We start from the raw sequence: 22,977 nt of genomic DNA on the forward strand, positions 1-22,977 counted from the left end.
ATGTTTACAACTCAAATTGCATACAGTTGCGGTTTAAGGTTCCGTTTTATCTAATTTCCTCCTCTCTAACATGTTTCTTAATATATTCTGCTGTTCTCTTACACTTCAAACCCCACTGTGGCCTTTGCATATGGTAAATAACTTTTTATATAAACTAGAAATGGTTTTCAGTCTTCTTTAAAGGATTCTAAGTGCAGTCAGATTTGCCATCTCTGTGTATTCCAAGATTTTCATCAACCATTCTTCCTTTGAGAGTATTCTCTCCTTCTATTTCTGTGCATAGGGAATCCTTGCCACTGTAGTCACATACATAAATACCCTTGAGGCTTCATTTGGGATTTTGCTGTCTAATATCCCCAGCAGGAAGGATTCTGGGATCTTGGGGAAAGTCACTTTAAAATGTTTCTTAATTTCATCATATCTCATGTCCGTAAAGGCCTTTGACTTGCTGCAAGCCCACCACATAGGGTAGAATGACTCCTCATAGTTCTTACATTTCCAACATTTGTTTGATACATTTATGTGCATTTGAGCTAACTTCTCAAAATACGGGACAGAACTTGCACACCATTCTCTTGAAACATGTGTTTTCGGTGATTCCTAAATGCTTAGCTCTGGAGCACACAGAACAACATCTCCTTTGTGTTCCTCCAGTGCCCCTTCTCCAGAGGCACCCTAAGAGCTGGTCTTCACTCCTACGTTATGTAACTGGCATATATATATATATATCCACCTGTTTTGCTGTTGAGGACTTCTTGGATCATTCTTTGTCTAGCTCCTTCTCTTTGACCTTACCGCCTTGGGTGACCCTGCTGGGAGTACGAGATTCCCGACGGCTTCGCTCACAAGGGTCATAGGAACGTGCAAGCCCACTCACCATGACAAGGTGATGATCCAGCGAGTGATAATCATCAGTGGTATGTTAGAACGGCTGTGAAGGCGGATGAAGGCTGCAGCAGATAGGATCTACCAATTCGTCGTGACTACTCATGCCATCGGAACAGAGCCCTACTGCGAAGACTGTGCGTTGATCAGCGTGCACTGATCTACACACATAAAACAAATTCATGCACAGGCGTGTTCCAAAAACCCAACCCAAACCCCCAAAGTCCCATGGTGATCTGCAAATGGTAACGGGGGCAGGATTGTAAAATCTGGAAGCCCCTAGTCATGAACCGGCACATGCAAACACTGGCCTGTGAGCGCTCCAGTTGGAGAACAGCCTTTACCAAAGGTGTAATGGACTTTGAAGGCACTTGAACTCAGAACGTAAGGGAGAAATGTGCTAAGAGGAAGGCACGCTTGGCAAATCCGCACCATGATCAACTCCCGTCTGGGAACCATGTCCCCACTGTGGAAGGACGTGTGGGTCCAGAATTGGCCTCCACAGTCACTTATGGATTCATTGTTAAAACCGTGTTTATGGAAGGCAATCTTATTCGGCTATGACTGATCGCCAAAGAAGAAGATATACGTGTGTTTGTGTGTGTGCTGCCTTTCAGCCCCAAAGAGGCTCACAGGAATAAACAGATTCATGCAAATGCAGTAACACAAATACAAACTATTATACAGGGTCAAAACCTTTTAATGGCATTGAAAACCAAACGTTACTGTGTTCCTATCTAAAAGGCACAGAACATCCCTGAAATATACTCAGAGTCGAGAGCGGATTTCATGCTCTTTATTCAGCTCATAGTGGTGAGGAGGAATGGAAGTTCCCCCAGAATGTCTGCTTTATATACATTATTTACACAATGGGCCCCATGTGATTGGCTAATTCCAGGGTTCTCCTGTAGGCCAATCAGGTTGCAGATTCACTTCCACCTGGAGCTGGATTGGGTGGCTCCTGTGGACCAATCAGACTGCTGCATTCTGGACCCTATTGTTCTAGGACCAATCAGACTGCTGCATTCTGAATCCTATTGTTCTAGGAGCAATCAGACTGCTGCCTTTTGGATCCTATTAACTCAGTACATAACAATCCCCTACCAAAAAAAAAAAAAGTTAAGGGAAGACCAAAAAAAAAATTTAAGCAGAATCTTTTCCTTATAAGGGTCCCAGGCAGGCGGGCAAGGCAGGTGGAAAAACTTGCCTTGATGGTTCCAGCAGACTCTCCCCTGTAGCCGACTTGCCTCCTTTCCCTCTGATTGGATCCAATCAGCACAAAAGTGTGGGAGGACTTCTTGTTCTCGGTGGTTCAGAAGCTCCACTTTGGTGCTCTCAAATGCTGGAGGCGGGGACCTTGCGGCTAAGATAGGAATGGGTCTTGACACCCTCTTTCCCCGTGACCCCAGGATGAGACACCTCTGAGGCTATGTGGGCAGCCCCAATGACCGCTTCTGTCCATTTCGCCAGGATGCTCCCTGGAGTGGTCATCATTGTTCAAGGGCAATGATGCTGCGTTGGTGAAGGGCCCCCGTATTCATTCTGCATGCATTTCAGCTCTAATTGAATTGTCGCAGGCTACAGTTCTTTGCCTCTCATGGCCATTTGACCTGGCTGTTATACACCCGACAAGTGAAATTAGCGCTTCGTGCGTTTGATGAAGTGGACTTGAGTCCAGGAGAGCTTATGCTATAATAGATGTCTTTGTCTTTAGGGTGCTACAAACTCCACATTAGCAGGATACCTTTGGTAGGCCAACACAACCGTTTCAGAAGAGTGTGCAAACTTAGGTGAACCTTTCAACCTTCTTTGTGATGTTACTGAAACGCTTTGGATTCCCCAACCCCCTCATAGGGTATCACTTTGTAAGGTGCTCTGATATATTTTCACCAGACTCTGCATATTCTAGGACAGAGCTGAATGGAGAAGCTTCAATTTAATGAAATCCTTCCTTGAAGTCTTACTGGCACTCCCCCATGGGGTGGTTTTTGGTTTGTTTGTTTTGAGGGGGAAAGCACTTGTAACCCAGATGATTTATGATCCCTGATTGGCTAGGATCTGTCAGGAGTTCAGCCTACACTCGAGTAGGACCCTGGCAGAGACACATGCCCGACTGGCATGTGTCTCTCCCTCCTCGTTGATTTTTCGGGAACTTCAAAAGCTTTCTTCATCCTGAACACCACAGCGACTGATGCCAACTGACACTGGCACACTTAGGGATCCGCAGAGTTTGTGCAACTTGCATAACAGACCTCAGCAACTCAGCATTTTGGCTACCGTATTTTTCGCCCTATAGGACGCACTTTTTCCCCTCCAAAAATGAAGGGGAAATCTGTGTGCGTCCTATGGGGCGAATACAGGCTTTCGCTGAAGCTTGGAGAGCGAGAGGGGTCAGTGCGCACCGACCCCTCTCACTCTCCAGGCTTCAGGAAGCTATCAGCAAGCCTGGGGAGCCCGCGGGAATTCCCGCAGGGCTCCCCACGCTGCGGATAGCAGCCTGCTGCCCGGCACGTGAAGCGCCCTGAAGCAGAGCGCCTATCGCGCCGGGCAGACATCCGCAGCGTGGGGATGTCCCCACGCTGCGGATAGCAGCCTGCTGAACAGAGCGCGGGAGCGCTGAAGCAGAGCACCCCGCGCTTCGGGCAGACATCGGCCAGCCCCACAAGCTTGGGGGGCAGAGGGGAGGCGCAGCGCCACCATCCCGCTGTTCCCCAACCTGGTTTGGGGGGGGAAATAAAGGAAAATATTTTTCCTTTATTTCCCCCCCCAAAAAAAAAACTAGGTGCGGACTATGGGACAGAGCGTCCTATGGGACGAAAAATACGGTAATCTACTTTATTTACATATAAACACACACGGAGCACGGCTACATGGCTCCCTCTCTCTCTAGCATCAGACAGCAAAGAGAAAAAGACCAAAGGACAATAGTCCCACTTCACGGAACACAGTAACACAAGCATCCTGTCTCCATCACTTCCCACTCTGTGGAGTCAAAACATACACTGCCATGTGAAATACAACAATTCTATGACTGCAATCATGGAGAAGGAATTCTAACAGGATCACCCATGTGACCTTATGTCAGTGTTGGGAAACCTGTGGCCCTCCAAGTTCCTCATCCCTGAAAAAGACCCTCACTAGACCATTACTAAGGGACGCGGGTGGCACTGTGGGTTAAACCACAGAGCCTAGGACTTGCCGATCAGAAGGTTGGCAGTTCGAATCCCCATGACAGGGTGAGCTCCCATTGCTCAGTCCCTGCTCCTGCCAACCTAGCAGTTCGAAAGAACCTCAAAGTGCAAGTAGATAAATAGGTACCACTCCGGCGGGAACGTAAACGGCGTTTCCATGTGCTGCTCTGGCTTGCCAGAAGCGGCTTAGTCATGCTGGCCACATGACCCGGAAGCTGTACGCCGGCTCCCTTGGCCAATAAAGCAAGGTGAGCGCCGCAACCCCAGAGTCGGTCACAACTGGACCTAATGGTCAGGGGTCAATTTACCTTTACTTTTAGACCATTACTGCACCTAGCTTCCTCCATCACTGCCCTGTCTTCTTTTGAGGCGGATCTGAGAAAGTTGTGGCCCTCCAGCTGTTACTAAACTACAACATCCATCATCATCCCTGACCACTGGCTAGGATTGATGGGACTGGGGAGCCCAGTAACATCTGGTGAGTGACAAGTCCCCATCCCTGGACTAGACCAGCGGTTACCTTTACTGCTTCCAGCTAACTCCATCACAACTCTGCCTTGTTTTAAAGCAGGGATGAGAAACTCATGGTACCCTCCAGATGTTGCTGGACTACAACTCTCATCACTCTGATCATTGCCTATATTGGGTGGGGCTGATGGGAGTTGGAATCCATCGATATCTGGAGGATCACAAGTTCCTAATCCCTGAACTAGGCCATCACTTGCCTTTGCTGCCCCTACTCTATCTTTAATGCAGTGATGGGGACCACTGGTTATGTATTTTTGGACTGATGTGAGCTGAAGTCCATATACTTCTGGAGGGCCACTCTTTACTGCCTTAGAAAAGCTCGTATTCCAAATGGGCTTAAATGCATGGTTAGCAGATTTTTTTCAATGAATCCAGGGACCCTTTTTTTTTTTTTTTTAAGCTGAGTAGCAAGAGGGAGTCAGTAGTGGGGATGGTGAGGCAAAAGACCCTGGGCCCAAGCACAAATGCATATTGTATGAAGGTGCAAAGCCCTTCTTTCGCAACCTGTGAAACATAAATGCGCAATTTTAAGAAAACTGGGCAATGGTATACCACCTGCCCGTGACTCCCAAGCCTTCCCTGATCTTCTTCCCCCTTTGTTTTGACAGATTGGGGGAGGCTGAGGAGTTGCGGGCAGGCAGCCGTTGCCCAGTTTTTAAAAAACTCTGTGCATTTATATTTTGCAGGGTGCGAAAGAAGGGCTTTGCACCTTGCCTGGCAGAGAAACTGCGCGCCTTGCACCCCTCCTGGGCAACAGCCGCCCGCCCACAACTCCTGAACCTCCCCTGATCTGTCAAAACAAAGGGGGAAGGGGGCAGGAGATCCGTATCACTGGACATCCCTGGTTCCCCTTTGGCAGTGGCGGCGGCAGCAGCGAGCAGCTCCTGAAGCCAGCTAGAGCCAACTGTGCTACTAGGCTGGCTCCAGGCTACTGAGGCTGCCGCTGCCACATTTTCTGGGTACAGATTTGCAAATCTGGGTACATTCTGGGGACAGAATTTGTCCAGGGACAGATTTGCAAATACGGGGACTGTCCCTGGGAACCAGGGACGTCTGGTAAGCCAACTTGAATGTAACATCAGCAAGTGGCAAAATCTGATTGCTTACAAAGCACTGCAGTGTCCATGTGATCCCTGATTGCCTGAGCCTGCTCAAGAAGGAATGAAAACAGAGGGGTGAATGGTGGCTGCTGTAGGCACAGCAAAAATAATTGGGGGGGGGGAGAATCTGTTCATCAGGGATGCTGTAAACAGAGCTGAAATATACTCAGAGTCGCAAAGTGATTTCATGCTCTTTATTCAGCTCATAGTGGTGAGGAGGAATGAATAAATGTCCCCTCACAGTATCTGCTTTATATACATTATTTACACAATGGGCTGCACATGATTGGCTAATTCTGGAATTCTACTGTAAGCCAATCAGGTTGTGGATTCACTTCTATCTGGAGCAGGATTGGGTGGTTCCTGCCAACCAATCATACTGCTGCATTGTTCTAGGACCAATCAGACTGCTGCATTCTGAATCCTATTGTTCTAGGACCAATCAGACTGCTGCCTTTTGGATCCTATTGTTCTAGGACCAATCAGACTGCTACAGTTTGGATCCTATTCAACTCAGTACATAACACCCCTCCCCTCTAAGTTCCAGTCCTGCCCGGGAGGTCGCATTCATAGTCCTCAAGGTATGCCGGCGGCCTACGTGTGCGTTGTGGCCTGGGGTGTTCCCTGGTCCGGGCTCCGGGTTCTGGCTCGTGTTCCAAGGATGCTGGCTGTGATGCGGCTGTTTGGTCTGGTGCAACCGGCTCGCTCAGTCGTGGTTCTGGTTCCGGTGTCCTTTCGGCCTCACGGGTCCTCTCTGTATTTACTGATTCTGCCTCTCCTGCTGGCCCCTCCTGCTCTATGGGCCTCACTGCCCCGCTGTTCCCTTGGGACTCCTCTGACCTGTCCTCCTCCTGGTTTTCTCCCGGGAATCGTCGCCGTATCTGGTCGCAGTGGCGGCGCCAGCATTGCCCCCCATCCGTTAGCACCTCGTACGACACGGGGCCAGTGACCCTGGTGATTGTGGCGGGTACCCATGCTGGGCCTGCCCCAAAATTCTTTGCGTACACTGGGTCCTGGGCCTCGAAGGTCCGGGGGTTCCTGCCTTCCCCCACCACTACCTCATCCTGAGCTCTATCGGGGTGAAGGCGGTCCAATCTGATTGCAAGGCGCCGACCCATTAGTAGTTCAGCGGGGCTCCGGCCAGTCGTTGAGCTGGGGGTGCTGTGCTGTGCTAGAAGGAATGTGGCAAGGCGGTACTCCCAGTCCCCTTGCGTCATGCGGCGAAGGGTGTCCTTGGTGGTCCGCACCATGCGTTCTGCTTGGCCATTGGTGGCAGGGTGGAACGGCGCCGAACGGATGTGGCGGATGGCGTTCTGCGCTGTGAAGGTTTGGAATTCTCCTGACGTAAATGCAGTCCCGTTGTCTGAGACGAGAGTGTCAGGGAGCCCGTGGGTTGCAAACAGCCTGCGTAGTACCCGGATGGCTGCGGACGTGGAAGTGGACGGTACCAGTGCGACTTCCAGCCATTTGGTGTAGGAGTCCACCACTATGAAGAATGTTTTCCCCTGAAAGGGGCCAGCGAAATCCACATGCAGGCGTGACCATGGTGCTCGGGCGGACTCCCAGGACTGGACTGGGGCCCTTGGGGGATCTGGGCGGGATTCTTGGCAGGCCTGGCAGTGTTTGACCCAGGCCTCTATCTCTCCATCGATCCCCGGCCACCACACATAACTCCTGGCAAGGGCCTTCATTCTTACTACCCCTGGATGTGTCTCGTGTAGGGCTGTGAGGACCCTTTTGCAGAGGGGCTGGGGAACAACGACTCTGCTTCCCCATAACAGGCACCCCTTGTGGGCCGACAGTTCATGTTTGCGGGTTGTGTAGCCGGCGAATTCTGGCCCGGGGCTGCTGCTGGGCCATCCCCTCCACACCCAGTCCAGGACCCGGGAGATGACCCTATCTTTCTTGGAATGGTGTGCAACTTCTTGTGCCTGAATGGGGCGGTCGGGAAGCAGCTCCAGGCTCATAACCTCTTGTGCAGGTGCTGGGTCAGGGCCTGTTTCCGGTAGTGGTAGCCTGCTGAGGGCGTCCGCATGGCCCATCGCCTTCCCAGGTCGGTGAATCAGTGCATACTGGTAGCTGGCAAGGAAAATTGACCACCTGAGGACGCGAGGAGACAGCACTTGGGGGGTCTGCTTTTCGGGGGCAAACAAGCCAAGCAACGGCTTGTGGTCAGTCACCACGGTGAAGGGCCGCCCGTACAAGAAATCATGGAATTTTTTTACTCCCTTTACGATTGCCAGACCCTCCTTGTCGATTTGCGAGTAGTTCCGCTCGGTTGTGTTGAGTGTCTGGGAAAAGTACGCCACCGGTACCTCTCTTCCATCCGGGAGTTGGTGCCCCAGGACAGCTCCAATGCCATAGGGTGAGGCGTCGCATGCTAGCACCACCGGCAGCCTCTCGTCGAAGTGTGCCAAGACCGAGTTTGAGACAAGCAAGTCCTTGACTGCCTGGAATGCGGCCTCCTGGCGCTGGCCCCACACCCAAGGGGCCCGCTTGTCCAGGAGTCTGTGTAGGGGCTCCGCTACCGCCGCCTTGTGGGGAAGGAAGGAATGGTAAAAGTTCAATAGTCCCAAGAAGGCCTGAAGTTCAGTCTTGCTCTTGGGCGCTGGGGCATCACAAATGGCCCGTACCTTGTCCCCAGTCGGGTGGACCCCTTCTGCGTCCACCATAAATCCCAGAAAGTCCACCTGAGGCACTCCTAGTAGACATTTTTCCCGCTTCACCTTGAGACCCGCCGTCTGGAAACGGTGCAGAACGGTGCGGAGGCGGTCCTCAAACTCCTTTGGTGTGGGGCCGGCAATCAACACATCATCGAAGAAGGGGGTGACGCCAGGAATCCCTTTAAGGAGAGAGTCCATTATATTCTGGAATATGCCTGGTGCCACGCTGACACCGAATTGCAGCCGCTTTACCCTGAACGCTCCTCTGTGCGTCACAATCGTCTGTGCCTCTGCTGTGGCCTCATCTACTGGCAGCTGTTGATATGCTTGGGCCAAGTCCAGCTTGCCAAAAATTTTCGACCCAGCCAGGGTGGCAAGGACATGGCTGACCACTGGCACTGGGTATGCGTGGGCCGTGAGGGCCTTGTTTATGGTACATTTGTAGTCTGCGCAGATGCGGACCGAACCATTAGGCTTGACGGGTGTGACGATTGGGGTTTCCCAGGGAGCATTAGGCACCGGCTCCAGCACTCCTTGCTCTACGAGTCGGTCCAATTCCTCGTCTATACGGGGTTTCAAGGCGAACGGGACCCGGCGGGCCTTGAGCCTGACCGGTCGTACTGCGGGGTCAAGCTGTAGCGCAATGGGGGGGCCCGTATACTGTCCCAATTTCCCATCGAAAACCCCTGGAAATTCCTTGCATATGGCGTCCACGTCCACTTGTAAGCTAGTGTGGTTCACCCCGGTGACAGCTAGCCCCAGTGGTCCAAACCATGCCAATCCCAGTAAGCTAATGTAGGGGCCCTTGACCACAAGCAAGTCCAGTTGCCGCGTCCGCCCTCGGTATTGCACCCTGAAGGTCCCCACCCCCATTGTGGGGACCTTACGTTTCTGGAAGTCCCGGAGGGTGAATGGGGCCGGCCTGAGTTTGGGACCCCCAGTGGGACACAGTTTCCTTAAGGTCCTTGCCGAGATTATGGATAGAGTTGAACCCGTGTCAAGCTCCATGCGGCATGGGGCCCCCTCTATCTGTACCTCTACATAAATTTTCTCTACGTTGGGGTGGGGCAACTGGTATACCTGGAAGTCCGTGAGCTCCGTCGAGTTGCCTTGGTGCGTTGGGCCCCGGGACCTGGGGCTCTTGGATTGGTCATCTGATGCCTGGTGTCGGGTGGGCCGAGCCCGACACACCCGGGCGATGTGTCCCGATTTTCTGCACTGCCTGCACTCTGCGTTGCGGAAACGGCAGGTCCTCCTCTCATGACTCTCCCCGCAGCTTGCGCAGTTCCCTCCTTCTCGTCGAGGCAGCTGTGGTCTGTGCGCTGCTTGAGTGCGCTGCTGTACTCGGTGCACCTCCTCCCTGTCGGATCCTGAGTCGTCGGTGAGGTCTTCATGGTGGACCCTCGGTTGGGATGGCAGGCTCGGCCGTGCCTCTTGGGTCGACCTCTCGGCAGCTTCTGTTGCCAGGGCCTCCTCCAGAGCGACCTGGAACGTTAGGTCCTTCTTAGCGTAGAGGCGTCGTTGCAGCTTCTCATCCTTCAGGCCACCGACGAGGCGGTCACGAAGCATGTTCTCCAGCTCTGAGAAGTTGCAGAACCGGGCGGCTTGGCGGAGAGAGGTCACAAACCCAGTTATGGTTTCCCCAGGGGCTTGCCGCTTTGCGTAGAAGGCATTTCGACGAGCCACCACTGAGGGCTGCGGCGAAAAGTGCCCCTTCAGCTGTTCCATTATTGTTTTGTATGGAACAGTAGCGACGTCTTCAGGCGCAAGGAGAGCCCGGGCGATTTCAAACGTCTCCTCTCCGCAGACGCTGAAGAATATCGCCCTCTTCTTGGCGTCTTCTTCGTCGGTGACCCCTTTGGCTTCTAGGAGGAAGGTGAAACGGGAGGCGTACGCTTCCCAGTCTCCAGATGCTGGGTTGAATGGCGAGAAGCTGCTGTTGGCTGCCATTCTGAGTTCCTTGTGCCCCGGAGCTGAAGCCTGGATACACGGTGCGAGGCAGCGGTGCGGCAGTTGGCGGTGCTGCGGTGCTGTGTGTGGCAGTCAGCTCAGCGGGATCCCATCCTCGTCGCCAGTGAAATATACTCAGAGTCGCAAAGTGATTTCATGCTCTTTATTCAGCTCATAGTGGTGAGGAGGAATGAATAAATGTCCCCTCACAGTATCTGCTTTATATACATTATTTACACAATGGGCTGCACATGATTGGCTAATTCTGGAATTCTACTGTAAGCCAATCAGGTTGTGGATTCACTTCTATCTGGAGCAGGATTGGGTGGTTCCTGCCAACCAATCATACTGCTGCATTGTTCTAGGACCAATCAGACTGCTGCATTCTGAATCCTATTGTTCTAGGACCAATCAGACTGCTGCCTTTTGGATCCTATTGTTCTAGGACCAATCAGACTGCTACAGTTTGGATCCTATTCAACTCAGTACATAACAAGAGCTATGATTAAAAGTTAAGGGATCACTTCTTTCAAGCTGAAAAATGAACCTGGAGAAGGTTCATCTTCACGGATCACACCAAGTGCAGATATAATTTATTGTCGTGAAACAATTTCATCGGTGGGTGTCATTCACCCAAATTGCTGAGAGCCTCCACAATGGCGGAGCCCACATCTCTGAGGATTTCGGTTATAAGAACAACATCAGTGGATCAGACCAAGGCCCCATCTGGTCTAGAGGCTTGCAAGGATAAGATGGAGTGGATATAGAAAAGTTCTCTCCCCCTCCTCTCTCGTATCGTTGGAACTTGTGGACATCCAATGTTGGAAGATTCGGGACAGATAAAAGCCGGCGTACAGTTTCCGGGTCATGTGGCCAGCATGATTAAGCCGCTTCTGGTGAACCAGAGCAGCACACGGAAATGCTGTTTACCTTCCTGCTGGAGCAGTACCTATTTATCTACTTGCACTTTGACGTGCTTTCGAACTGCTAGGTTGGCAGGAGCAGGGACCGAGCAACGGGAGCTCACCCCGTCGCAGGGATTTGAACCGCCAACCTTCTGATCGGCAAGTCCTAGGCTCTGTGGTTTAACCCACAGCACCACCCGCGTCCCTATATCAATATGTACCCTTGGTCTTATATCTCAACTCAGTCTCTCTCCAATGTCAATCGAATGCTAGCATAAATAGCGAACCCTTACTATATTTTTGAACATATATCTTATATCTAGCCCACTTTTCCGTAAATTTTTGTTTTGAATTGCCTCTCAGGCTGTCAACTGCACCATTTCAGCAAATACTTGTAGCTTGTTATGCCAAAGCCACTTCCCCCAGCCGCATCATCCCCTGGACAGCCAATGGGCTGGCTCGGGGTGTGTGGCCTGCTTCATTTAACGCAGGGGCGGCTGGGGGTCTCCCTCTTTTGCCGCCTCCAGCTGTTTCTGTTTCCCACCCTTCCGCCCTTTAAGGTTTTTGTTCCTTGACCTTGCTATGGACCTTGGTTGGTCGCCGTTGAGGGGCCTGGTAGGAATTTTTCCACTTGGCAAATTGGCACCAGCCACTTGGTTTTCACCTACCTTGTAGCAAATCGTCACAACTTCCTTTGTGCTGGCGGTTAGGCATTGGTATTGCTCTGTAGATGGAAGAGGGGAGGTAACGGCATCACCTGCCCCGCATATTGAAGGGTAGTCCGATAAAGGATTCTGGGGGGCGTGGCCCTGTCCAAAGCCTATGGAGGTGAGGGCCTAAGGCACGCCCCCTAGCGGTGACCCCGGGGGAGTTCCTAGTTGATGTGCATCAGCAGGACTCCCCCTACTGGTGGTTAACCCTTCCCGGACTTCAAGCGGACAGGCTGAAGCCGGATAGTCGGTTAGGACCAATGCCTAAGCCAATACCACTCATCACCTGTAACCAATAAAGTTGTGGCCATATTTAGCCCATTAACCTTAAATAATTGTGTCACGTGTCTTTATTTCCATGGGGGGGGGGGACTTGCCACGCAATCCATTATTGTCGGGACTTCTTCTTCCTTCCACCCCTTCACATGGACTCTTCTTTCTAGGGCAGGTAGGGTGTGGCAGATTCAGCCCCACTCAAGGGCAGGAGCAGTATTGCCACAGGACAAAGAAGGGTCTTCAGACCCAGAATGGGGAATGACCACCCTCCCAGATATCTCTCTCTGACCCTCGGACCTTTCTCTTTCTTGCTGGTAGCCTTTAGAGACCCTAAGGGTCATCTAATCTAACCCCTTCAATACAGGAAACACACCTATTTCATTCCTTAATTCTGACTTTATTCTTATCCGTCTCACCCTGTAAGTCCACCGTCTGCTTAAGAAAATGAGGGGGTGTTTCTGTTTTGGAAATGACGATGTCAAAACACTTCGTAAGACCACAGAAATTCTGTTTCACACATACGATCCAGCCTGGGAACAGGAGATAGGAGTGCTTCCATTATGGGGGGGGGGGGGAGGAGAGGAGAGATTTGAAATAAAAAAATAATGGCGAGGGAAGGAGTGGAAGTGACAATAATATTTGGGGTTGGGGTAGGGGGGAGTTGTCAGCCCAGCAACCCAAAAATCATTGCATAAAGGCAAGAGCAGTTTGATGTGAAAACAGCCTGCGCGCTGTTCGCGATTGACTGGGGAGGCGTAAGGGATAAGGCATCCACATTTACATATAAATGAAGATATTTACAAATTAATGCATTTTGAGCAAGAGGAAGTCCCGCCACTTCAAGATGCCAGAGCGACAGGGCCTGCCGTGTCGCAGGGGAAGTGGAGAATGAGGCAAGGAAGATTTACTAGAGAGCGAAATGCAATCTTTTCTCAATTAAACAAAAAAATAGGCAAGATTTATGCCAGAGGGCAGCTCCTTAAGAGGTTTCAGGCAGACTGGTCAGCCGTGAAGTCCCTCAGAAGATTCAGATATTTTGTTAGGGTTCAGCTCTGGTCAGAGGAGCAAAGAGTTTGAGAACCTATGTGCAGAAAGTTCTTCTTCATGCAGGGCTTAGTTAAACTGCAGAACTTGCTCCTGCAGTGATGTCCATCAAAATGATTTTAAAAGAGGAGTGGACAAATGCATGGAGGATAAAGGCTGTCAGTGGTTACTGGCCACAATGGCTATGCTCTGCGGGAGTTAATGCTTCTGAATACCAGTTTTTGGAAAATGCAGGAGGAGAGAGGTGCTCTTGGATCCCGCTTGCAGGTTTCTGGTTGGCCAGTGTGAGAAGAGGTTTCTGGACTCAATGGGCCATTGGCCTCATCCTGCAGGCTCTTCTGGCTGGCCACTGTGAGAACAGGATGCTGGACTGGATGGGTTTCAACTTGATCCAGCAGCCTCTTCTTGTGTTTGGCAGATCTCTACACTACCAGTGACCAGAGCAACCATCACATCCAGGCATCCCTGCGCTGGGACTGGAGACCCTACACCAGTTGCCATCTCAACTGGATAGCTCAGTTGGTTAGCAGGCTTCCTCAACCTCAACCCTCCAGAAGTTTTTGGCCTACAACTCCCATGATCCTTAGCTATCAGGACCAGTGGTCAGGGATGATGGGAATTCTAGTTTCAAAGCATCTGGAGGGCCGAGGTTGAAGAAGCCTGGGTTTGATCCCCATAGGAGATAGTGGCATATTCCTGCATTGTGGGAGGTTGGATTAGATCAGGGGTTATCAACCTGGTCCCTACCGCCCAATAGTAGGAGTTTCAGGATTCTAGGGGGTTCTACAGCACAAGCTAAATCCTCCTTCCATCAAGCACTGGTGGGCTGTAAGGAAATTTTACCATCAGGAAAGATGCATTAGTGTGCAGTAGGTATAAAAAGGTTGACTACCCCTGGATTAGATGATCCTCAGGATCTCTTCCAGCTCTATGATTATTCATCTCCCCTGCCTTGCACACATACACACTCCATATCCCTATGGACCTTGGATCTCCTCTGCTCCTTAGGGAAGGGCTGTAGCTCAGCAGTGAAGCACCTGCCTTACATGCAGAAGGTCCCAGGTTCAATCCCCAGTGGCATTTCCATGGAGGGCCAGGAGAGACCTTCTGCCTGAAACCCTGGAGAACCATTGCCGCTGGTCTGACTCAGAATATATGAATGGAGGGTAATGCTCTCAGTGGCTACTAGCCATGGTTGCTATGCTCCATCTCCAGTATGGCTGTGGGTGCTATTGGCTGGGAATAAATAAAAAAAGTGCTGCTGTTAATCTCTGGTCTTGCTTGTCGGTTGCCCATTAGGGCATCTGAGTGGCCACTGTGAGAGCAGGACTCCTGACCAGATGGGACCCCCTTTGGCCTGAACCACCTTCAGGGCTCTTCTGGAGTTCACAAGAGGGTGGACAATTCTCCACTGCCCGCAAACTGCTGGCTGGCATCCTTCCTTGGATCACCCCGAGTCCCTTCTTCCCTTTGTTGGAGGTTTTTAAGTAGACGTTGGATGGTCCTCCATCAGGGATGGTTTAGCTGGGACTCCTGCATTGATGGAGGTACCACTGGGGGTAACTACAGTGGTACCTTGGGTTACAGACGCTTCAGGTTACAGACTCCGCTAACCCAGAAATAGTACCTCGGGTTAAAAACTTTGCTTCAGGATGAGAACAGAAATCGTGCTCCAGCGGCGCAGCGGCAGCAGGAGGCCCCATTAGCTAAAGTGGTGCTTCAGGTTAAAAACAGTTTCAGGTTAAGAATGGACCACCAGAACAAATTAAGTTCTTAACCCGAGGTACCACTGTACTTCCCACTTTGTTGTTGTTGTTGTTGTTGTTTAGTCGTTTAGCCGTGTCCGACTCTTCATGACCCCATGGACCAGAGCACACCAGCCACTCCTGTCTTCCACTGCCTCCCGCAGTTTGGTCAAATTCATGCTGGTAGCTTTGAGAACACTGTCCAACCATCTCGTCCTCTGCCGTCCCCTTCTCCTTGTGCCCTCCATCTTTCCCAACATCAGGGTCTTTTCCAGGGAGTCTTCTCTTCTCATGAGGTGGCCAAAGTATTGGAGCCTCAGCTTCAGGATCTGTCCTTCCAGTGAGCACTCAGAGCTGATTTCCTTCAGAATGGAGAGGTTTGATCTTCTTGCAGTCCATGGGACTCTCAAGTCTCCTCCAGCACCAGAATTCAAAAGCATCAATTCTTCAGCGATCACTTCCCACTTTACAGTTCTACAATTGCTTTCCTTCCTTCCTTCCTTCCTTCCTTCCTTCCTTCCTTCCTTCCTTCCTTCCTTCCTTCCTTCCTTCCCCCTCTCCCTTGTTCTGCTGATGGCTCCCCCGTTCTGCCCCTCCCTTGCCAACAATCTTGCTAATTAATTACATCCTGCCACATCGTCTATTTTTAAAACTGTAGCCCTAATCAGCACCCCATTCATTGTATTTTTGCAGCGTGACATTGTAGTACTGCTTTGGGCAACCCTTCCAAGCCCTCCTATCTCCCACCTCCACCCACAAGGTCTCCCTCCCTGGTGAGCTTTACATTGCCCATGGGAAATTGTTTGGCTCCCTCTTGTGGTCCAGAGGTGCGATTGACCAACAGTATATATTTTCCAAGTCTGTTGGTTCCAATAGATGGAGGCTCATTCGACACTGGATTTGTGGTGCTACCTAGCTCCCATTTACCATCTGTTAGCAGTGGTGCTGTGCTATGTGCTGTACAAAGTGATGTCTTCTTCTTCTTCTATTACTTTGTCAATCACTTGTAGCCGAGTAAGATTATCTTCCATAAACAACAATGAGTCCATAAGTGACTGTCCTTGTGACTGTGGAGGCCAATTCCAGATCCACACGTCCTTCCACAGTGAGGACATAGGTTTCCAGGCAGGAGTTGATCATAGTGAGGGTTTGCCAAACGTGCCTTCCTCTTAGCACATTTCTCCCTTGTGTCCTGAGTTCAAATATCTTCAAAGCCCATGACACCTTTGCTAAAGGCTGTTATTGATAAGTCACCCCGGCACCTTTGTGCTGTGGTCACCTTCTGATGCCAAACCTCGCCTCTAAACGCATCACAGGTTCCAGATGTTGCAGTTTTGATCCCCTGCGGCGTTCGTAAATGGACGGTTCTGCCTTTTCCACATGGGGAAGATCTGGACTCTGCCATCCCTTTGGCCCCTTTCCAGCTCCCTTCCTTCCGATTTCCTATCCCCTTGAGCTCACCAGATGCCGCGGGGATGGGTGTGCGGTTCCTTTCACCTGACACTCGGCAGTGACAGGCTTAGGCTGGCTTTCTTGGAAGCCCTGCCTGTTCTGCCACCGGGTGGGATGGAATCGTGTGGAGATGGATTGACATAAATCCAGACAAAAATGGATCCAGGCACTGCGTGCATGTAGAGAGGGAGTGGGGTGGGGAAATAAATAAATAAATGCCGCAAGAAATCACTCTTTGCGTGGTTGGATTTATTACTAATTATGCCGTTGGCTTTACGGGCAGGCTTATAAAAACCCAAACTGGGGCATAAAAATGCTAAAGAGAGGCTTAATTTAAGGAGAAAGGCTGGGATATCGCATCTCGTTACGTTGGGTGCTATTTCTTCAGAATTGGTCTGAGCATATTTCAGGACTTGTATTTTAATTTTCCTGAGCACCAGGGAACATAAAGCACTGAGGATAACGATCCACCCGCATGCCGGTGATCTCATTTGCTTGGCTCCCTTGCAGCTTTGGCTAACTTCTGCATTCGATCTTGAAAACTGCTTTAGTCCTTTCTGAAGATGCCAGGAACGTATACTGCTCCCTATTCTGAACTACTTGAGGATTTGCCATTGGGGCATCTGGTTGGCCGCTGTGAGAACAGGTGCTAGGCTAGATGGGGAAGGGTTTGGAAAGTCCTTATGGACTTTTACTTTCTCATACCAAAGGTATGTATGTGTGCCACCCGTACCTGTTTCCAAACCCTTCTAAATCTAGTACATCGGTCTTATCCAATTTTATCCAATCACCCAACCATGTTATACAGGCCGCCTCATAGTAAAGTTTAAGATCAGGCAATGAGAATCCGCCTCTTTCCCTTTTGTCTGTACGAAGTTTAATTTTATTCTAGGCTTCTTCCCTTGCCATACAAACCTTGATACAGTGGTACCTCGGGTTAAGTACTTAATTTGTTCCAGAGTCCGTTCTTAACCTGAAACTGTTCTTAACCTGAAGCACCACTTTAGCTAATGGGGCCTCCTGCTATTGCCACGCCGCCAGAGCACGATTTCTGTTCTCATCCTGAAGCAAAGTTCTTAACCTGAAGCACTATTTCTGGGTTAGCGGAGTCTGTAACCTGAAGCATACGTAACCTGAAGCGTATGTAATCCGAGGTACCACTGCATTACTTTCTGCCGCTCTTTGAATTGCCCTAACCCAGTAATTATCTGGATGGTTTGAAACAAAAAGAGCATTTTGGGTAGCACGTTCGACTTTACTACCGCGATTCTCCCCCAGAATGACAATTTCAGTCTACAGTGGTACTTCAGGTTAAGTACTTAATTCGTTCCGGAGGTCCGTACTTAACCTGATACTGTTCTTAACCTGAAGCACCACTTTAGCTAATGGGGACTCCCGCTACTGCTGCGCCGACCGGGGCACAATTTCTGTTCTCATCCTGAAGCAAAGTTCTTAACCCGAGGTACTATTTCTGGGTTAGCGGAGTCTGTAACCTGAAGCGTATGTAACCTGAAGCGTATGTAACCTGAGGTACCACTGTTTTCCATATTTCCAAATTCTTTTTAACTTCTTTCCAAACTATTTCGTAATTATCTTTAAATAAATTTGTGTTCTTTGGAGACAGCCATATACCCAGGTATTTTACTTTTTTAACCCCTTTGATTCCAGTTTTCTTTTGTAGTTGGTCGATTTGCCTTGCAAGCAGAAGGTTCATTCAATCCCTGTCCTTCTTTAATCTAAGGCAAGGTTTTAATCTAAGGCTTTTAATCTTCTTTTAATCTAAGGCAAGGTTTGCCTGCTTCTTTAATCTAAGGCAAGGTTTCCCAAACTTGGGTCTCCAGCTGTTTTTGGACTACAGTTCCCATCATCCCTGACCACTGGTCCTGCTAGCTAAGGATTATGGTAGTCCAAAATCAGCTGGATACCCTGGTTTGGGAAACGCTGATCTGAGATATTGGAGGCCAGTCCATTTGGCTGCTGCCCCACCAAACTCAGTCTGCCCTCATCCAGCCCACACCAGCCTCCTTCCTTACACCCAGCCCCAGGGGGAAGGGGGTAGCCCTGCCTGTCAGTTTCCTCCTCTTCCTTGGCTCAGTGTTCCCCTTGTAAAACTCAGCAGGATGGAGGAGGGGTGGGGGGAAACAAGAAAAAATTGGCTCTGCCTCTCAATGGCTCTAGCGCCACCTACTGCCGGGCTCCCTTGCCAAATGATCTCTGTGATGTAGGAATGATCGGGGAGGCAGGAGAGGATATATTGTTTATTAATATCCTTCCTAACTTGCTCTAGCAAGTTCTGTAACTTAGCAGTTTTAAACATTCCCCTTTAAACGCACAGCAGGTAGTTGGTTGCAAGCTTGTTTAAGCTTCTCAATATAGATTCCTGGTAATATCCTTTATTTTCCCTCTTAAAAGAATGACAATCTTATTTAAAGATATAAAAAGAGTTTATCCACAGCATCGTCTGTTCACAGATGAATCCCTGAAGGCAGACTTAGTTACACACACACATATATATGTGTGTGTATATATATATATATATATATATATATATATATATATACACACATATATATATATATATATATGTGGGTGGGTGGGTCTACCCCATAGGGAGATAGTCTCTTTGTCCTATGTTGGCTGAAAGCCAACAGGGCATCTCTAGCTAAAAAGAGCTGTTGGTCCTCCCAAGGAGGAAGTCAGAGAGAGAGAGATGGCTGCACGCCTTGTGCTTTTCTTTACCTGCACAGGTAAGGTCACACCCACCTCTGGTCACATGCAAGAGGAAGTATGTCGCAGCCCAGGAGGAAACAGGAAGTTCCGACTGGCTAGAGCAAACATCCCCTTTCATGTCCACTCTAGGAATGTTGTACTTGACAGCTATCTATGTGTCACATCCCACAAGTGACCCATTTGGAACATACAGGGATTAGGTGTTCTGCATTGTTCAGGGCTTTGTACACCAGTACCAAAACCTTGAACCTGTCCCATTAGCAGATGGGAAGCCAGTGCAGGTCTTACCTGAAGGAGCATCTCCACCCCCATCGTTCTGCCTGGACACTGAGGTCCAGTGCTGAGGGCCTTCTGGCGGTTCCCTCACTGCGAGAAGCCAAGTTACAGGGAACTAGGCAGAGGGCCTTCTCAGTAGTGGCATCCGCCCTGTGGAACACCCTCCCACCAGATGTCAAAGAGAAGAACAACTATCAGACTTTTAGAAGACATCTGGAGGCAGCCCTGTTTAGGGAAGCTTTTAATGTTTAACAGACCACTGTATTTTATTTTATTTTTTTAGACCACTGTATTTTAATACTTTGTTGGAAGCCGCCCAGAGTGGCTGGGGAAACCCAGCCAGATGGGCAGGGTATAAATAATAAATTCTATTCTATTATATTCTGTTCTTTCAACACCAGTAGCACACATTGGCAGTAGTCTTTACCCATTGCTAGCCAAGCCATCAGCTGAAGTTTCTGCACCAGACCCACATCAGTGCCCGTTGAGGCTGGTACAGAGGAAGGCAGGGAGCTGAACAGTAGTGGGCGTCAGAGCCAGTGATTCTGTGGATTCTGGCTGTGGCTCCACCTATCACTGGCTCTGCCAGGCTCCCTCCCCCCCCCCCCCCCAATGACCAGCAGTAGCCATTGGGAAGGAATGATGAGAATTGCAATTTCTCATCTTCTGCAGGGCACCCTGTTGGCTCATCCTGTACCCGCCATCTATTTCTCCTTCAGAGTTTTTGGATGTTGACAAATATAAAAGCCGGAGAGGGGGGTGGCAGTTATGTGGATACATTTCCACAATGCTGGCTAGCACGTGCAATCCACAGCAAAGTGGATCACGCTTATCTCTCTTTCTCTTCCTTTTAATCCTGACTTTTGTTTCCTTGGCAGCCCGTGTTCTGCTCAGCCACCAGTTTAATTGTTGTGGAATTTTTCTGACATGACTAATTATTGTTTTGCAAGTATTTCTGGGGCTTTACTAATTGATTACATATTCCCTGACTTGACAATTTCCTTCTCCTCTTGGAATGCAAAATGTTCTCTCTCTCCCTTCCTCTCTTCCCCCCTGCTTGTAAGAGTATTGTTCCTTTTTTCATCTTTATTGACTTTGTTCTCTTTCCATATCAGAGAAAGTGCTTCCCCCCCCCCCCTCGCCACAACAGCGAGGGAACTCACAGAGGGGATTGCATTGGAACTTTTTAGTTCCTTTATGTGATCTTGACCTCAAAACTTGTTTCTGCAGTACATTTATAAAGAGAATGTTTCTGGTGGGGGGGGGGAGGGAGAGATGGCCAATTATCTGAATACATGCATACCCTCCAACATTTCTCTGATGAAAATAGGGAGGTCCTATTCAATTATGATGATGATGATGATGATTATGATTATTTTACTATTCAGTGTTGCCCCAGCCACTATGGATGGCTCCCAACATATATAAAAACATAATAAAACATTAAACATTTAAAAACTTGCCTAAACAGGGCCACCTTCAGATTGCTTGTGGGTCAGATAACTCCATACCCTCCAACATTTCTCTGATGAAAATAGGGATGTCCTAAGGAAAAGGGGGACATTCTGGCATCAAACCAGAAACCGGGACGGCTTCTGTAAATCTGGGACTGTCCCTGGAAAATAGGGACGCTTGGAGTGTCTTCACATGTAGTGAAGAAATAGACCCTGCCGATTACACTGGATAAAATCTTCACATACAGATGAAACATGCCTCTAAATACTAAGTGCATGGAACAAACAGTTGTAAGAAAAGAAAAACTGCTCCCTTTCCCTTATGGGGTATCTAAGAACCTGTATAGAGTCCTTAAGTAGGTTCTCTATCGGTAGGAGAAAATAACAGAGGCCAACCAGAGAATATTGAGAAGCAAAACAGATAGTAAGTCTGACCTTTATTAAACTGTTGCAGCAGGGTCCTCACTCACCCCACGCAGGAGGGAGGAGAGAACACTAAACAATGGTGTGAAAGCCCTTATATAGGCTTTTTAAATTGCCACCCTGTAGCTCAAGACCACCCCAAAAAACATCATACATACATCACAGAAGGAGGCGGTCTACAGCAGAATCCTGTCTGGCAGGAAACCTGTTAATGGGTTCACCTGGACAGCCTGGCCATTATTTTGTGATGATAAATACTTAATTCCTGAGTCCAGGTCACAGGCTCACCCTATGCATACCCAAATGTGCCCTTAAGGCAAGATTTGTGAGCACAGAGACAATGGGGAGGCTTTTCCCATTTCCATCCAAACTGCAGAGGAATATTTGAGTTCACTGAAAGAGTCAAAATGGCTTTACTGTACTGTTTCAGACATGTAGTTTATATATTTAACGTATGTGTTCAGACATGTAGTTTATATACTTATGTATGTGTTTGCCTTGTAAATTTATGAACATATGATTTATATATATGAGACCTTAGAATTCCTATAACAAAACCTAAGGAAAACTTCATGCTTTGATAGTGAGCTTCCTCTCTAATGCCTCTGGGTTAGATTACTGCAATGTGTTGCGCACGAGGCTGCCTTTGAAGACAGTTAAGAATATCAGAACCTAATAAGAACCTGCTGAATCAGGCCAATGGCCCACCTAGTCTAGCCTCCTGTTCTCACAGTGGTCAAACAGAGGCCTGGCCTGCGAGAAACCAGCAAACAGGATTCGAGCACAAGAGCATCCTCCCCTCTTGTGGCTTCCAGCAACTAATGTGCAAAAGCATTGCTGCCTCTGATCATGGAGGCAGAGCATGCGAGACCTTCTCAAAGTCAAGCAGGCACTCTGTTGCTGAGCTCTGTTCTTTCTGCTACAAATCAAGTATGGTTCTAGTCCTCATGGTTCCGCATAAAGGGCTGGATGAAATAAAGGCACAGGAAGCTGCCAAGTCAGACCATCAGCTCATCTAGTCCAGTACTGTCTAGCTCAGGGACGCGGATGGTGCTGTCAAATCAGCGGTTCAAATCCCTGTGATGGGGTCAGCTCCCGTTGCTCTGTCCCAGCTCCTGCCAACCTAGCAGTTCAAAAGCATGCCTGTGCAAGTAGATAAATAGGTACCACTGCAGCAGGAAGGTAAACGGTGTTTCTGTGTACACTGGCTTCCATCATGGTGTCCCGTTGTGCCAGAAGCGGCCACATGACCCAGAAAGCTGTCTGTGGACAAACGGCGGCTCCCTCAGCCTGAAAGCGAGAAGAGCGTCGCCACCCCATAGTCACCTTTGACTGGACTTAACCGTCCAGGGGTCCTTTACTTTTACCTTTTTACCTAGGCCAGAGTGGCTGGAGCAACCCAGAGAGATGGGTGGGGTACAATTATTATTATTATTATTATTATTATTATTATTATTATTATTATTAGCATTCCACCTTTCCATAGTTCAAACTCTGCTCAAGGCAGCTTACAACATAACAAATGCAGTCATCAGAGAAACATCAAATGCTAATTAAACCATCTCCACATGAATCAAGATAAGATCTAAAATAAAGATACAAGAATTAATATCAATAAGAGCAATAACCTTGCCTCCCTCTCCCC

The 22,977-nt window shown here is 49.3% G+C and overlaps 1 protein-coding gene across 1 annotated transcript in view; it reads left to right on the forward strand.

Annotated features, from left to right (window-relative positions):
• IGSF21 (immunoglobin superfamily member 21) overlaps positions 1–22,977 on the forward strand; it is a 236,566-nt gene that overhangs the window by 131,894 nt on the left and 81,695 nt on the right. The gene's annotated exons all lie outside the window — the stretch shown is intronic.

This window comes from Podarcis pityusensis (assembly GCF_964106645.2).
Source record: "Podarcis pityusensis genome assembly, chromosome: 8".
In the NCBI taxonomy this organism is placed as follows: Eukaryota; Metazoa; Chordata; class Lepidosauria; order Squamata; family Lacertidae; genus Podarcis; species Podarcis pityusensis.